The sequence below is a fragment of the Diceros bicornis genome, chromosome 35 (genome assembly GCF_020826845.1).
Source record: "Diceros bicornis minor isolate mBicDic1 chromosome 35, mDicBic1.mat.cur, whole genome shotgun sequence".
NCBI lineage: Eukaryota > Metazoa > Chordata > Mammalia > Perissodactyla > Rhinocerotidae > Diceros > Diceros bicornis.
The window spans coordinates 5638285-5655054 of record NC_080774.1 but is presented as its reverse complement, the minus strand read 5'-3'; positions in this window follow the sequence as shown (position 1 = coordinate 5655054).

Genomic DNA, 16770 nt, shown 5'->3' with positions numbered 1-16770 from the left:
GGGATGGGCGTGTGAACCCACCGTGTGTCCACCTCAGAGCCAGTGCTGTTAACCGCTACCTTCCCTGTGTTCGTGGGTGCTGAGTTTCATGGGATTTTGTGAGTTTATGGATTTTGAGACTAATTTGGGCCCAGGGCATTCAGGGATGTGTCTCGAGCTGAGGGAAGAGTTGGTCTTTTTTGAGAAAGCTGTTTTGGGGAATTTTTTTTTTTTTTTGGTGAGGAGATCAGCCCTGTGCTAACATCTGCCAATCCTCCTCTTTTTTTTTTTTTTTTTTTTTTTGCTGAGGAAGACTGGCCCTGGGCTAACATCTGTGCCCATCTTCCTCCACTTTATATGGGATGCCGCCACAGCATGGCCTGACAAGCAGTGCATTGGTGCGTGCCCGGGATCCGAACCGGCGAACCCTGGGCCGCTGCAGCAGAGCGTGCACACTTAACTGCTTGCGCCACCGTGCCCACCAGTTTTGGGGACTTTTGGTCCCTCTAAAGTCAGCCCCCTCAGTCAAGAGCCCTGGGGTGCACCAGCAGCGAGGGGCTTGTATTTTGGGAAATAGAGCCAGCGTGGAAGCCAGTGCAGGGCCGCTGGCTGCCTCTGGACCACGTCTGGCCCGCAGACTTCTCTTGTTAGTTGCCAGTATTTAAAAAGTGGGAGATGTCAATGTCATGATCCAGGTTTCTGGCTTCTCTCAAGAAACTGGGAGATCTGGTCTAGTCCCCTAACCTCTCTGAGACTCAGTTTCTCCTTCTGTAAAACAGGCCCTGTCTTAGTCCATTCAGGCGTCTATAACAAAATACTACAGACTGAGTAAGTGGCTGATGAACCACAGGCATTTGTTTCTCACGGTTCTAGAGACTGGGCAGTCCGAGATCAAGGTGCCAGTGTGGTCGAGTTCTGGGGAGGGCCTGCTTCCTGGTTCATAGCTGTCTGTCGTCTTCTCCCTGTGTCCTCTCTTGGCGGGAGGTGCGAGGTTGCACTCTGGGGTCTCTTACAAGGGCCCTGTCCCATCATGAGGCTCCACCCTTGTGATCTCATCACCCCCAAAAGCACCCCCCCAACACCATCCCCTTGGGGCTTAGGCTTCAACATAGGAATTTTGAGGGACGCGGACATTCAGCCCAGAGCAGGCCCTGCACTCCCTCTGCTGATCTCGTATGAGGTCGGGGGGCACCGACAGTGTGAGGGGGCCGTCCAGCGCGGCCTGCGGTTTCTCAGGCGGGAGGAGAGGCAGGAAGAGACGGGCAATGGGCTCTTTGCTGCAGCAACCACAGCTGTGAAGACAAGGATACTGGACCCTCGGCCGTCTACCCAGTGGTTTCTCACTTCAGGATTTCACTGATTCTTGGGAGACGGCCCAAGGAGAGGTTAGGGGCTCGGATGTGTCCCCAGATGGGGACACCCAGGCTCAGAGGATGCAGGGATCTGCTTAAGACATTACAGACCATGAGTGGCAGGGTGGGGCCTCCTCCCCAAAGCTTCCGACTCCTGTCTCTCCTGCCCCTAAGGTGCTTCCTTGTCCTGGAGTTTTGCCTCAGTTTCCCCACCCTCAGGCTTAGGTGCCTGTGACCTCAGGGGCTTGCATTCTAGGGCAGGTTCAGTGTGACAGAGACAAGAGGCCTATAAATCTACAAATGGTAACATCCCAGAGAGTAACTTTCGCTCTTCATATTCAGTACAAGGCTATACAATAGGGAGTGATGGGGCAACCCAGGAAGACTTCTTGGAGAAGGTGGCTTTTATTTGATCTGAGACCTAAATGATCCAAAATGATCCAACCCAGAGAAGGGTGTTCCAGGCAGACGGAATGCAAATCCATGCAAGGTTCTTTGCGCAGTGCCTGGCACGCAGCAAGTGTGAGAGAGATGCCACCTCGCTCACTCATTCATTCATTCATTCATTCAACAGACACATGTTAATCCGTGCTGAGCACTGGGACACAGCAGGGAACGTAAGAGGCGTATCCCCCACTCTGAGGAGCTGTCATTCAGTGGAGCAAGACAATAATAAAACAATGGACAAACAAACGTGATTTAATGTCAGGCGGTGACACCGCCATGGGGAGAAATAAAGCGGGGTCGCTTGGGGTCACTTTTGTTCTCCATCCTGGTGCCTGGTTTTGCATCTTCCACTCAGGATGGCATGGACCCCTGATGCTCACTCCCTGCCAAGGGAGGGAGAGAAAGAAGCCCAGGTTCTTTGGAGTTGAGTTCCAACGCCTCCTCTTGCCCACACCACCTGGGTCCACAGTCAGGGCTCCCCCAACTCCCTTCCCTGACACCTGACTCCTTACCTGATCAATACCCTCGCCTTACGCTTCTGCCCCAAATAGTTACATAAAAAATCAATAGAGTCCAATTTGATTTGCTGTATTTTATACCGAGGGTGATGGAGTGTCTGGAATCGCCTGGTGCTTCTGAGCCCAGCTGTTTTGCAGTGTTCACCTAAATTAACCTGTTGGGGGATCTAACTCATCGTGGCTGCACCTCGGCGTCCGGAGTTCAGTGCCTGGGAAGGTGACTCAGTGAATAACGCATCTGTGGTGTCTGCTTTGTGCTCGCAATGCCTCCCGCCAGGGCTCTTAATGCACCGGAGCAAATGGACGCGTGAAAATACTGCTGTGGCTGCAGCCGGCGCTCCCGGGGCTGACTCCACGGGCCTGTCGGAGAGTCCTGGCGTTCCTTCCAGAACTCGGGCATGGTGGCTGGCCTTGCCTGGTCTCCCGGCTCTCGGAATGCGTGGCTGCCTTTGTTTGCCCCGTTCTCTCCGTCTTGTGTACTGTCATGTTGTGTATTTATATCCTTGGCTTGGTGCTTTTCCTTTCTGTAGTTGTGCCATCTGCTGCTGCGGGCTGCTGGCTCTCCTGGGCGAGCCGAGGGGGCCAGGTGAGCTGGGATGTGGGCACCTGGGCAGAAGGATGAGGGCCAGGTGGGAGATGCCGCCGGAGGGGGCGGCCAGGTGTGAGGGGACCCTGTTCCCCCAGAGTCTGCTCCAAATGGAAAGACTGGGCAGGGGGAGTGGAAGAGGGGGGGCACAGTGTAGATGGAAAATGTTTTGCCAAAATAGTTGTTTCTGGGGTGACGGTGAATCGGAGCTTTTCCAGGCCAGTGGAGAGCTGTGGGCAGCCTCTGGGCCGTATCTGGCCTGCAGACTTCTCTTGTTAGTTGCTGGCATTTAAAAAGTGGGAGACGTCAATGTCTAGGTTTCTGGCTGCTCTCAAGAAATTGGGAGATCTGGGGGGCCTGGTCTAGCTCTTTGACCTCTCTGAGACTCAGTTTCCCCATCTGTAAACAGGCCCTGAACTCGCCCTTGCTGATCTTCTTCCTTGAACCTCAACCAATCCGCCTCATTCCTTCATGCCTGCCTCTGCTCATTCTTCCGCGTTTTTATTGTGCGCCCGTGCTGTGACAGGCACTGTTATTGGAGCTGGTGATACAGCAGGGACAAGACAGGCAAAGGCCTGTGTCCTCATGGGGTTAGCATTACGGTGGAGAGAGACAGAGTCTCAACAAAACACGTGACTAAAATACACTCTTTATCGAGTGGTGTAAAGTGCTGTGGAGAAACCTCAAGTGCAGGAGCAGAGAGGGCGCTCTGCGGAGGGAGGTTTTGCAATTTTAAGTAGCAGAGTCAGGAAGGTGACCTTTGAGCAAAGGCCTAAGAAGATGAGGGAGCGAGCCAGGTGGCTGTCTTGGGGCAGAGCGTTCCAAGCAGAAAGAACAGCCAGTGCAAAGGCCCTGAGGTGGGAATGTGCTTGGCAGGTTCAAGGACCAAAATGGAGGCTGAGCTGAGTGAGTGAAGGGGGAGGAGTAGATGAGGGGACGGGGACCAGAGCCTGGTAAGGACTGTGGCTTTTACTCTGACTCACAGGAGCAGACGCAGGGAGACCCACGAGGGGCTACTGCAATAGTCCAGGCGAGTCACGATGGTGGCTTGGACCAGAGTGTCGCTGGGGAGGTGAGAAATGGAGAGATTTGGGATGTAGTTTGAAAGTCGTGCTGCAAGATTTGCTGGATGATAGCTTCGTTCAATAAATATTGGTGCCAACTGTATGCCCATCACTGTACTTGGAATTGGGGCCAAATCAATATTTATTAGTGATGAAATTAACAAACAGAACTTACATCTGTGATTCTGGCTTTTGCCTTTTGTGTGGTCTTCCCGACAGCACTGGGGAGAAGATTGGGGTGAATGAGACTGAGTTTCTGCATCTGACACAGCCATAATAGTAGGTCATTAACTAGAAGAAAGTTAAGAGGATCCAATGAGACGATAGATGCAAAATGCTTATTAGCACAGTGCCTGGCGCATCCTGAGTGCTCAGCTGCTTGGCAACTATTAATACTGTTGTTAGGACAGTGGGGGCAACCAGGGCTCCATGGCACTGTTTGCCCCTGGAAACACAGCTGGTGGAGGTCGGATTTGAACTGGGATCTCGCAGACTCAGTTTGGTGTTCATTCTTCCAGTTGGAACCATTAATATTAAAAGAAAAAAAATTCTTCCTGTGCTCATGATGTGATTATTCTGGCACAGTTGACCGTCAGTGTGCCAGTACAGGTGTGCTTGCTGTATTTAGCAGACGCGTCAAGTGAAAAGTTGTGTGTCAATCAAATGCTATTTTCTCCATCAACGTCTACAGCATTTTAGAGATGTGTAAATTCCATCTGACCCCGTGCCGGCCTTGGCTCCTGGTATGTTGCTTGTTATTTTCTGCACTCCTTAAACCAGCCATCATCAGGCTATGGCCCGTGGACTAAATCCGGCCCTCCACCTGTTTGTGTTAATAAAGTTTTATTGGAACACAGCTACGCCTGTTTGTGTACATACTGTCTGTGGCTGCTTTCTCACAACAATGGCGGGGTGGAGTAGTTGTGGCAGAGCTCCCATAGCCTGCAAAGCGTGAATAGATTACCTGCTCTCTGGCCCTTTTAAAGACGAAGTTTGCCTTAAATGGTAAAGCAGGGAATGTTCTCTAAATGTGTGTTTATGGTACTTTGCGGTCAAGAACAAGTATCCCTTTTTAATGTCAAAAAAATTATCCAGCTTGTCTGAGTAAGAATTGTGGGTTTGGTATCTCTTGGTTGAAAAAGAAAAACATATTGATCGAAAGTTGCCATCAAATCAGTAATGCTTTTGAACGAGTGGGGTTTGGTAATTACAGTAGCATTTATGTAACATTTTAAAAATAGTAGCACATGTGTGTGCAAGATATTTTTACTCTGCAGGCAGAGCTCCATGGCTCACAGCTCAGAAGACCCCTTGTAGGGCTGCTGCTGGAGGGAACTAGTATTAAAGGAATCCACTGGTTAGTTACTTTATACTCAGAATGACTCCAGTCAATGGGTCTCTTTTATGACCTTGGGTTTTTTCTTTTTGGGTCATTTTAACGACGAACATCGTCTTCTCTGTGTTTATCTGTGACACCCAAATCTGTGATATTTTACGTTTCTAATGCTAAGATTTTGGGTGCATTCATGGAGATGATGTGCCAAATGCAAGGTATGTCACTGTATTAATCTGGATTCTCATAGTTGCAAGGGACAAAACTGGGAATTGACTGGTCTCTGGAATTGGGAAGTGTTCGAGGAGGAAACAGCTTCAGGCATGGCTGGATCCAGGGGCTTAACACTCTCCTAATGAGATCTTCTGCTCTCTCCCTTTGTCTGTTGGTTCTCTTTCCCCTGTATTCACCTAATTCTCAGACAAGTTTTCTCCATCTGATGGTGAAGCTGGCCGTAGCTTCAGGCTTTCCTCTGACCAGCAGAAGTTGAATGTCCCTTTCCTAGTGGCCCCAGCAAAAACCCCAGGACTGAGTTTTACTGGACTAATTTGGGTCGTGTGCTGACCCCTCAACCAGGGACTGTGGCTGTGGGGATGGAATCCTGTATCTGATCGGCCACGCATAAGACAGAAGCTCATCTCTGGAGCTGGAGTTGGAAGAAGTTGCCGGAAAGAGAGGCAAGGATGATTCCCCACAGGGAAATCCTTGTGCTCCCACCAGAAGGGAGAGAAAGTTGCTTACGACAGCCTACCCAGTGAGATGGGGAGAGAACCTCCCCCTTACCCTCAGGCCGGGAGAGCTCTCAGGGGGGGCTGTGCCTCTGGTGCCCCTCCCCCAGGACCTGAGCCAGCACCCGCCCTGCCCACCTCTAGCGGGTGCTTTCCGGGCTGCTGGAACCCCCGCGGTTTTTGATTGTGCAGGTGACCTCTGGAACTCCAGCCCAGTGAGTTCACACATATTTTGGTTGCTTTGGTTGAAAATATGAAATATTTAAAATGTAATCTGCTAAAATCTGTAGAAAGAGAACCTGGTCTTTGACTCAGCAATGCCACTTCTGGAAAATCTATATTTTCTAGAAATAAAAGCACCACTATGCAAGGTTGTATGTTCAAGAACGTTTATAACAGTGTCTCCTTAGTGCTGGAAAGGGAACGAACCTGACTGTCCGTTGGTACAGTCCTTAGGTGAGTGGTGGTGTTTCCATGCGGTGGGCCACCATGTCGCTTTAAGAACGGTTGGACCTGTATCTGTTGTCTTGGAGGGTGACCCTGGCTTATTGTCCAGTGAGGAAAGTGAGTTGCACGGTAACTTGCATTGTGCAATGCCGTTTTAATAAAAACAACCAACCGAAACCCCCTCGTGTATAAAATAGCTAATATTTACATAGTGCTTTCCATGTGCCAGTCACAATTCTAAGTACTTTACATATGTTAACTCATCTAACACTTACGACAAGCCTAGGAGGGGTGTGGGTGTTATTATACCCATTTAAAGAAGGAGAAATTGAGGCACTGAGAGGGTAAACAAGGTTACACAACTAATGAGCGGTGGCACCGGGGTTTTAATCCGGGTAGTTTGGTTCTTCACCACCACTCTATGCTGCTTCTCAAACACGCTTTTATATTATTGTATTAGTGTGGAAAAAGGTGTGGATGAACTACTGACCTCAATGAAGGAAGGAAGCGGGTGGTGCGGTGGGGTCGTAGGAGAGGAGTTGGGGGGGAGTGGAGGAAATCTGGAATATTTGAGACATTTTAGCCCCTGCAATGCTCATTTTTAAGTAGAGAGCCCAGCTCTTTCCCTGAGCGTTTCTGGGTCCGGGCTGGGGCTGGCGAGAATGCTGCAGTGGGACCCTCTGAATCTGCTGCTGTGTTTGGCTGGAGTGGGGGCCGTGGTGCACGGGACTCAGTTGACCAGGGAGGGATGCTGCTTGACGGTTCACTGGGGGAAAGGAACCGGGATGTGGTGTGATGGACACATCCGTTGAGAATGGGTTCATCAGTGAGTGACAGAGACTTAAAATAGTGGTGGCTTCAAAAGTAGGAGTTTGTTTCTCTCCCAAGTCAGATTCTGGAGCTGTGCAGCCCAGGACTGTAGCTTGGCTCTGTTTCATGAAGCCCTCATGGACTCCTGCTCCCTTCTACCCTTTCAAGGTTGTGGTCTTTGTCCTCATGGTCCAAGATGGCAGCTACAGGTGCAGCTGTTTCATCTCCATTCCAGGTGCCAGGATGGGAGTGTAGACAAAGAAAGAGTAAAGGATGTGCATCAACTGTCTTTTACAAAAGAGTCCTAGAAGCAGCCCCATGATGCTTCCACTTAGATCCCATTGGCTACGACTAAGTCACATGGCCACATCTAGCTGCAAGGGAATCTGGGAAATGCAGCCTTTACTTGAGGTTGCTAGAAATCAAGAGCTCTGTTACTGTGGAAGCAGGAGAGAATGGATACTGGGGGATAATTAGTCGCTGGTACCTTAGCAGGCGCAGCACAGCATTTGCAGAGAAGATGTGAACCATCAGGATCTTTTATAATCACACTTGTCTTAATATGTGTGCACACGTGATTTTATTTTGCCTTCTAGGGTGGGGCCTGGGAACATAGTTTTTCTGGGTGCCAGGAGGAAAAAGAAAGCAGTTTGGTGAATGCATGACACTATCTCTGTCAAAGATGTAAAAATGGTTTTAAAAAATGTCACAGATAAGTCTGAAGTCCCTTTTGAACAATTTCATATCCTTCCAAAAGGTAACCACTCTTATTAGTTTGCCATGTATTTTTCCCTGTAGGAAATATGTATAAGATAACATGGTTTTAAGTTTGTTTTAATATGTATACATCTTGTCTCTTCTCCAGTATCCATGTACACACAGAACTATTTCAGTTTTTTGAATTGCTGCATAGTATTCCATGGCATGGAAATATCAGGGTGTATTCAGTGATTTCTCGCTGCCTCATAAGATGGGGGAGTCCCCAGACACAAAAGGGGGTTCAGAAGGATTTGACAGTGTCTGTCCCACCCACCAGGAGCACTGCACAGAGACCAGCACCCAGGCAGGATCTCCAACGTTTGAGGAAAGCCAGGGTGTGACTGAGTGACAGCAGACGAAAGAGCTGACGCCTAAGGAAGTGGAGTTAGCAGAGACACGGGGGTGATGGGGGACGGGTTCTTAGGACCCAGGCCTCCTGCCAAGAGGCAGGGACCTGCCAAAGTTCCCAAGGTTCTGTTCCCAGTGGTTCCAGCTGTGGATGATCCCCAGTGGACTGGGATGCCAGCCCATCTACTCCTGGCGTTTCTCCCGATTCTGGGAGCTTTGATCTCAGCAAAGGGCCATCCTCCCGTTCCCGTTCCCCCGTCTCTGCCTCTGCAGCACTTAACACAGGTCCATTTGTTTCTAATGCAAAAGGCTGTCTCCAAAGTACCATGAATTCAGGATGAAATTTTTATTTCCTTGTGATGTTTTTTTCTCCCTCCACCCACCACCCCCTACACCCGGCCCAGTTGAAGCGTTTTTGTCTGAAATGTACGGGCAGAGCTGTTAGAGGGTCTGCATATTTCAGGAGAGGTACTGGGGAGGAGGTGTCCGCCCTGCTCTTACACCAGCCTCACGTCCACAGGCTCCCAAGTGGCCTCATTTTCCTACTCGATCAATTTGCCTGTCATCTCGGATCATTTTGTAAGGCGACTACGTTCTGCTTCTCTCTCACTGTAGCGTAGAGGACAACGTGAGGGAGGAAGGTGCCGGAATTTCTTTCTCAATCTTTCCCATCCTTCAAGGTTCCCTCACTCCTCCAATTCCTCATTATTCTCTGTGAAAGTTTTTAATAAGTGTCGAGTGAGGGAATGAACTTCTGTAGCATTTACTGTCAGCTTGCTCTCTTTTGCTGCTTAATTATATACTGTTTGCTGCTCTCCCAGCTGCTCTCCTCTCGCTGTTTCAAGTACGTCATTAAAATTAAGGGCGTGAACTTAGACGGCAGACTGCCTGGGTTCGAATCCCAGCCCCGCCACTTGCTAGCTCTGTGACCTTGGGTGAGTTACTTAGCCTCTCTGTGCCATAGCATTCTCATCTGTGAAATGGGAGAGCAGGAGCTCCTACTCCTTGGGGTGTTGTCGGGATTAAGGGAGGCGTTGTTTAAGGATTCAACACAGGGCTTGAATCTGCATGGGTCTTTAGTAGATGTTTTCACTGCATTAATCCTCTTCTCCATTTGTTGAGTGTTTAATTGAACAGCCACTCTGTGCCTGGTGCTCATTTTTGTGGTTTTGCTCATCTCTGTTCACACACAGTGCTTCATCTCCAAATCCTGTCTTATGATAGTGGTCGTCTGCTATTTTTGCCTCCCTCTGAGAATAACACCCTGATTTTCTTTTGGGGACCACTGCTCCCCAGCTTTGAGGCCATTCGGTCTGGGTATTGCTGACTTTCTCCTCCTCCATGGGCGGGCTCATGACTGTGCCTGACCAATCAGAGCATCACATCTCCTAGGCCTCAAGGATTGGATCAGGTTGAGTACATGACCAAGCTGGGCCAATGAGAGGCAGCCCTGGGATATTTGTTGCAAGCGTTGGGGAGGAGCCCTCCTGTTGTAGTTGCTAAGCTGGTAGGATGTGAGCCTCGATATATCAGTTAGCACTGCTGTGTAACAAATTACCACCAACTAATGGCTCAACACAACACACATTTATTATGGGTCAGGATGTTAGCTGGACATGGGTTACCTTCTGCTTCTGGATCTCTCACAAGGCTGCAATCAAGGTGTTAGCCAGGGCTGGGGTCTCATCTGAAAGCTTGACTGGGGAAGGACCTGCTTCCACACTCACATGTTGTTGGCAGGATTCGGTTTTCATGGGCTCTTGGACCAACAGCCTCAGTTCCTTGCCATGCAGCCCTCTCCATATGGCAGGTTGTTTCATCAGAGCCAGTAAGTGACAATCTCTTGTAACCTGATCACAGAATTGATCTCTTTTCAACACTGAGGCATTATATCGGTCAGAAGGAATTTACTCAAGGGGAGAGGACCACACGATGCTGTGGATGCCATTAGGCAGGGAGTATTGGAGGTCATCTTAGAAGCTACCTGCCATTCTGGAACTGCGTGAGAATAAATCAACCTGGAGGAAAACAAAGCCAAGAGAGGGCGCAGGGGAGAGCTTCCTGGTGACCACACCGGGGTACCCCGGAGGAGCTGTTTCTGGTATAAGCTTGATCTTGAACCTCCCCAGTCCATGACCCAATCCATTTTTTCTCTTAAGCTACTTTGAGTTGGGCTTCTGTCACTTGCAACCACAAGAGTCCTGATGAAGTCCTGTGACAGCTTCTCAGGTCCCCTTGCCTGGCAGTGACTGTTCCTCCTTGGAAAGCCCTTGGCATTCTCTGCACTTGACTCAAATCTAGAAAATGTGCACGTGCCTCACCTCCCCCTGCTGACTGAGCTCATGGAGGGCAGAGTTGTGTGGATTTTTTATCCCCCCTCCTTGTTTCACTCGCAGTCCCTGGAATGCTGTCAGACACAGGAGCTGCCATCTGCCAGTAATTACTGGGATGAGAGGTTCTTCCTTGTCCCCCCTCCCCCCCGCCAATCAAAAATGTTTCAGAAATGATCTCAGTCTCCCGCACCTGGCTTGTGGCTGGGAGGCTGAATGTCAAAGATGAAAACATCGTTGATGCTACCCCCTAGAGGCGGCACACAGCTGCACATGGAAATCTCAGTGAAGGCGTGGAGTTCACAGCCTTGGGCAGGTCATCCCCACAGAAATGACAGGTCACAAGCAACAGAACGGATCTGAGGGAGCACTTGGCTAATTCCCTTCACATTCTAGATTTTAATCAGTTACTTCTATGACACCCCGCCGTACACAAACCAACATATACCAACGTATACCAACATATTTCTTGTTAGTGATAGGATTTTGTAATTTTTTCTAGGATTAGTAGAATTTTATCGTGTATCCAGAACTTATGATATTCTATTGGATGCCAATATATGAAAAATACATGTTTTCTCCACAGAGCCACTTTAAAGTGCTTTTCATGAATGCATTCAGTCCATAGCAGCCACCTAGCCTCGGAAGTCGCCTATGGTCACTTCCAGGGCATTTTATTCGTTAGAGGCCTACCCATAATCTGGGAAAGGGGAGTATGATTCCCCTTCTTGATCAGGGGCATGTCAAAGAATGTGCAGACATATTTTAAAGCCATCACAAGGGCTGTGGAGAGAGACTGCTGCAGGCAGGGGCCTCAGTGAGGTTAATCCACAGTCGCCTGAGGACTATCGTGAGTCTGACCAACAGGAGGGGCGGGGGTGGGGAGGGAGGCGCTTCTTGGCTCCTGGATCCGTCAGGAAGGCTGTGAGTGGTGGGATGGAGAGTGGAACTGCCTGACCCCCCCCAGCTGGGAGGCGGGGGTCCCATGGACCTGGTCCACTTTCCTCTTAGTTTTTCCCGCTGTCATAATGTCCCACTGGCCTTCCTCAGAGGCACCAGATGCCCCTGGTACTTTTCTGGTCACATGCCTTGGGGGTCTTGGATTTAAATGGGGCCACCTCCCAGTCTCTGGCCTGACTCTGGGCAGCAGGCTTGATGTGGGGTCCTCCACCTTGGGGCCACCAGCCATGGCCTCGATGACCTCGCATCTTATCCTGGCGGTGGCTTTTACCCAGGTGTTGCTTCCCCAGAGCCACCTGCCTCCCCGCTCTTTATTCATGTGCTCCTTCACACCTTTAAAAGGATGCACGGCGAGTCGTGAGCACTCCAGGACAGCGGCGGCTGCCTGCACCACTGGGAGGAACTTGAATTAGAATGTTAGTTTCACCTGGGGCTCGGGCGCAGTGTTTCTGCGCGGAGCACACATTTAAAAGGGGGAAGGATGTAATTGGCTCCATCCTCCCCTGCTTGTTCCGGAGGCTCCTGGGGGAGTGGACGGAGGTTCCGTCTCGGTGACCTGCTTGTTTCTCTGTCGGGTTCTGTGAGCCCCTGCTCCTGATGCACATGTGGAAGGAACCTTTGCAGCCTCCTAATCCAGTGTTGTCAGCCAGCAGCTTACGGCCACATACAGCCCCGCGGCATGTCTGTTTGGCCAGCCCGGTGCTCTGATAATGTTTGATTATTGAATATTGAATATTAAATAATTCAATATTGAAGATCTGGAAGATTTAGTGTTAAAATCTGGATTTTTGGCTTCCCTTGAAGAGCAGCAGGCTGGTAGCCCTGGGTCCACGGTCCCAGAGAGCAACGATTGGCCACAGTGACACATTCTCCAATTCCTTCATCAGGTATTTAACTGAGCACGTACTGTGTGCCAGGCACACAGTGGGGACGTAGGCCCTGCTGTCAAGGAGCTTACCTTCCATCTAGAACGCGTCCCATTTCCTGTCTGAGCCCTCCAGACCAGCACTGCCCAATAGAACTTTCTAGAATTTTGGGAATGTTCTCTCTCTGTGCTGTCCAATGTGTGGCCACTAGCCACGTGTTGCTGTTGAGCACTTGAAATATGGCCAGTGCAACTAAGGAACTGAGTTTGTAATTCCATTTCGTTTTAATTCACAGATATTTAAATTTAAGTTTAAACAGCACACGTGGCTGCCGGCTAAAGTATTGGGCAGTGTGGCTCTGGACATTTGAATATGCATCTCCCACTGGTCTGCTAATCTGACTCCTTCATCTGACAGTTGGGGAAACTGAGGTAGGTGGATCGTGCAGAGTCGGGATTGGAACTCAGATCTCCTCGATAGCTCACCTGGGGTGTGCAAGGTCGCCAGTTTCAGTGAAGCAGTGAAGGGCGGAGATGATGTCAGATGTGGCTGGAGAGGTGGCCAGGGCTCAGGTTAGGCAGGGCCCTGTAGACTAAGGGAAAAAATCTGTATCAAAAAAGTAATTTATTGAGGTGAGATTCACGTAACAAATTAACCATTTACAGGGAACAATTCAGTGACATTTAGTCCATTCACAATGTTGTGCAACCACCACCTCTATGTAGTTCCAGAGCATTCTCACCCCAAAGGAAACCCGGTACCCATCAGCAGTCACTCCCCATTCTTTCCTCCCCCAGCCCCTGGCAACCGCTGATCTACCTCCTGTCTCTATGGATTTGCCTGTTCTGGACATTTCATATCAATGGAATCAGACACTAGGTGGCCTTTTGTGTCTGGCTTCTCTCACTCAGCATCCTGTTTTCAAGGTTCATCCACGTTGTAGTGTGTGTCGGTGCTCCGTTGCTGTTTGTGGCTGACTCACATTCGCCTGTGTGCATAAGGAATTTGGATTTTATCTAAGAGCAGGGGGGAGCCATGCAGGGTCTTGGGCAGGGGCTGTTTCTTTCTGAGCGTTGCTGGAAGGAAGGCCCCTTCTGCAGCCCAGTGGTAAACAGTTTCCTCCCCTGGGTTCGGAGAAGCCCATTTTCAGCTTTGCTTCTGGGCTCCACGGCTCAGGGCTGTCCCAGCTGCCACACCAGGTCCTCACGTGCCCCTTCATTCCATCATCGTGAGCACCCTCCTAGGACCCCCTCTGAATTAGTTCGGGGCACAGGTCAGCAATTTACACGAGGCAGATTATGTTTGGAAAATCGATTTGACTTGGAAAGGAAGCTCCCTCACTGAGGAGAAGGGTTTGTGCTCCGAGGGGCCCTCGCCTGGGAAGTGGGGGCCAGTGGGTGGTGTGAGAGATTTGGGGACTGAAGAGGAAAAAAGGCAAGTGAGGCCCTCCATCTGTGCAGCCCGAATAAGCATGAGGGCGTCTCTCTCCAGCTGAGTGCAGGGCCTGTGGACCCCGGCCAGCCCAGCGCGGCCCGCCCTCTCTAAGTGGGCACAGGCTCGTGGACTGACTGTCCCGGGGGTGGTCCAGTGACCAGCTGGACTCCTTTGTCCCGGCCTCGGAGAGCAGGTGCTGGCATGACAGAAGAGTGGCTGGTCACTGGGACAGCCCTGGCCTGGGAGCAGGGGGCCCCTGGTTCCTGCCCCCCTCCCCGTCGCCCATGCTGAGGGGGGTCTGCTCAGTTTGCTCTGTTCTGGGGTCTGACAGCAGGGCCAGGAGCGAGGACCACCCGTCTGCTCTCCTGGCCACCGCGGTGCTGCTCACGCCTGGGAGCATGGAGACACTTGTCCCTTGTTCCCCAGACCCCGCCGGTCATTGGCCTGGACCACTTGGCAGAGCTCACAGTCTCAGCGACGCAGACAGGCTGCTCTTTTATGTGGTGGCTCTTCTTTGCTCCACGAGTTCTCTTTTCTCTTTCATACTACAGAATGCAACTGCTATTGATTTTATTTAAAAAAATGTAATGATACAAGTTGTATGTATATATTCTCTCTTAGTAGAAAATGAAAACATTCCTTAATCCTGAATTCTCTCCTTCCCCGGAGGTGACTCCTCTCAGAATCGCGTGAGTCTTTCCAGACTTTCTTCTGCGGGTCTCACCTGAGCCCACTTGCTTGTTTGGTCATTCAGTCATTCAACAGATATCAATTTATTGATCATCTACTCTCTGTGTCAGGCACCGGTCTGGACCCTGGGGCCACATCAGTGAACAAGGCAGACAGAAATGCCAGCTCTCTGGTGGGGTGGAGATTCTAGTGGGGCAGCGAGTGCTGTGGAGCAGCATAAGGCAGGGAGGGGGCTGGGGAGTCCCGGGTTGGGGGGTCGCCATTGTCCAGGGGGTGGTCGCGGTCAGAGGAGAGCTGGCTGAGGTCCCGGGAACATGAAGGAGCAAATTGTGTGTCTTTCTGGGGGAACGGTGCTCCAGGCTGCAGGGGCAGCTGTGCAAAGGCCCTGAGTTGGGGGCTGCAGGTGTGTTACTGGAACAGCAGAGAGCTGGTGTGGCCAGAGGGTCCACTGGGCAGAGGAGATGGGACTGGTAAAGAGCCAGCTCATGGAGGGCTCGGTGGGCTATTCCAGCCCTTTCGACTTCTACCCCTAGTAGAATGGGGACCCACTGGAGGGCTAGAGCAGCCAAGTGACCTGGACCACGTCCCATTTTAAAAGCGTCACTCCGCCGTGGTGTAGAAGATGGACTGATGCGGGGTGGGGTAGGGTCAGGGGTCGGGGGGAAGGTGGGAGACCAGGGAGGAGGCCACAGCAAGGATGGGGGCTTGGACCGGGGTGGCAGTGGGGGTGGGGAGAAGGGAGGGGTCGGGGTTCTGGCCCGAGCTCCTGGGAGAACTGATTTGCACCAGCTCGGCCGGGGCGGTCTGAGGATGGCAGCGGTCCGGGGCGTGTCTGCTTTGCGATGCCTGTTCCAAGCGGAGGTGTCAGGCACACAGCTGGATTTATGGGTCTGGCGTTGAGAATTTAAACTGCCTCCTGCCCCAAATATCTGCCCCCCAAAGCTCTCCACCGCATCGTCTTCCTCTGCCCTGCCCCTCCCCGGAGTCAGCCTCAAACCCTGCAGACTCCCCTGAGCACAGCCCCTGGGGTGAGGCTGCTCCCTGCGGCCCAGCTGCCTCTGTCTGGGCTGCTGAGCTGGCTCCAGGGCAGCACGTGGGTCCAGTGCCGGGAGGCTGAGTCCTGGCGGGAGAGCTCAGTGAGGATCAGGATGTGACGCCAGAGGATCCAAAAAATAGCAGGGGGGCGGCAGGCGCATTCCGGCAGCCCCCACCCCGCCGTTTGCCCTCCCTTCCAACCGCGTCACACGGTTCACCTTCTGAGCACTCAGGCCTGGCCTCCTCTGTCACCAAGAATGACAAATGTCTTCTTGTCCCGGCTTCTTGCTGGTGGGGATGGGTGACGGCTGGCCTCTGCCTCTGCTGTGCGGCCGCCCCTGACCCTTCCTTTCACCACCTCCCCGGGGAGTCTGAGCAGCCGGGCTGCAGCCAGCAGAGCGAGCCCCGGGGGTGTGGACACCTCTGTGAAGCGCGGCTGCTCCATCCACTGATGGGCGCTAACGGGCTGTAATGAAGACACAGATGAACCCGCAGATCACTTGTTTCTTTCAACTGGAAACAGGATCCATGGATTCGGTACCTTTCTTCTCCCTTTAGGGATTTTAGCTCCCCCTCGCCCCCCCAGGTGGTTCTTAATCTGACTCGACAATCGTGGGCTGACTGCTCTAGCCTTGGGCTGGATTTTTGGGTGGCTGTGTTTGTTTTGGATGGCGGGGGTTACAGTCCTAGCCCAGGGCTGCTCTGCTGCCCCTTAGAACCACCTGGAGGGAGGGCGGGCTTTTCCCCCGGGGCCTCAATCTCCATGCTTGTGCACTGGCCGCTTTTTCTTTTCCTATTCTCTCACGTATTTAGAATTCTGTTTAACGCTTCAGTATTTTATGTGTGAGCTAAAGTATAAATGTAAAATAAACGATTATGGAACTTACTGGCAACAGGTTCTAACTAGCTGGCTCCACTATTTTTCTTAAAATTGAGGTGAAATTCACATAATGTAAAATTAACAATTTTAAAGTGTACAATTCAGTAGTTTTTAGTCCATTCACAATGTTGTGGAACCATCGCCTCTATCTAGTTCCAAAACATTCTCATCACCCCGAAAGGAAACCCCGTGCCCGTTAAGCAG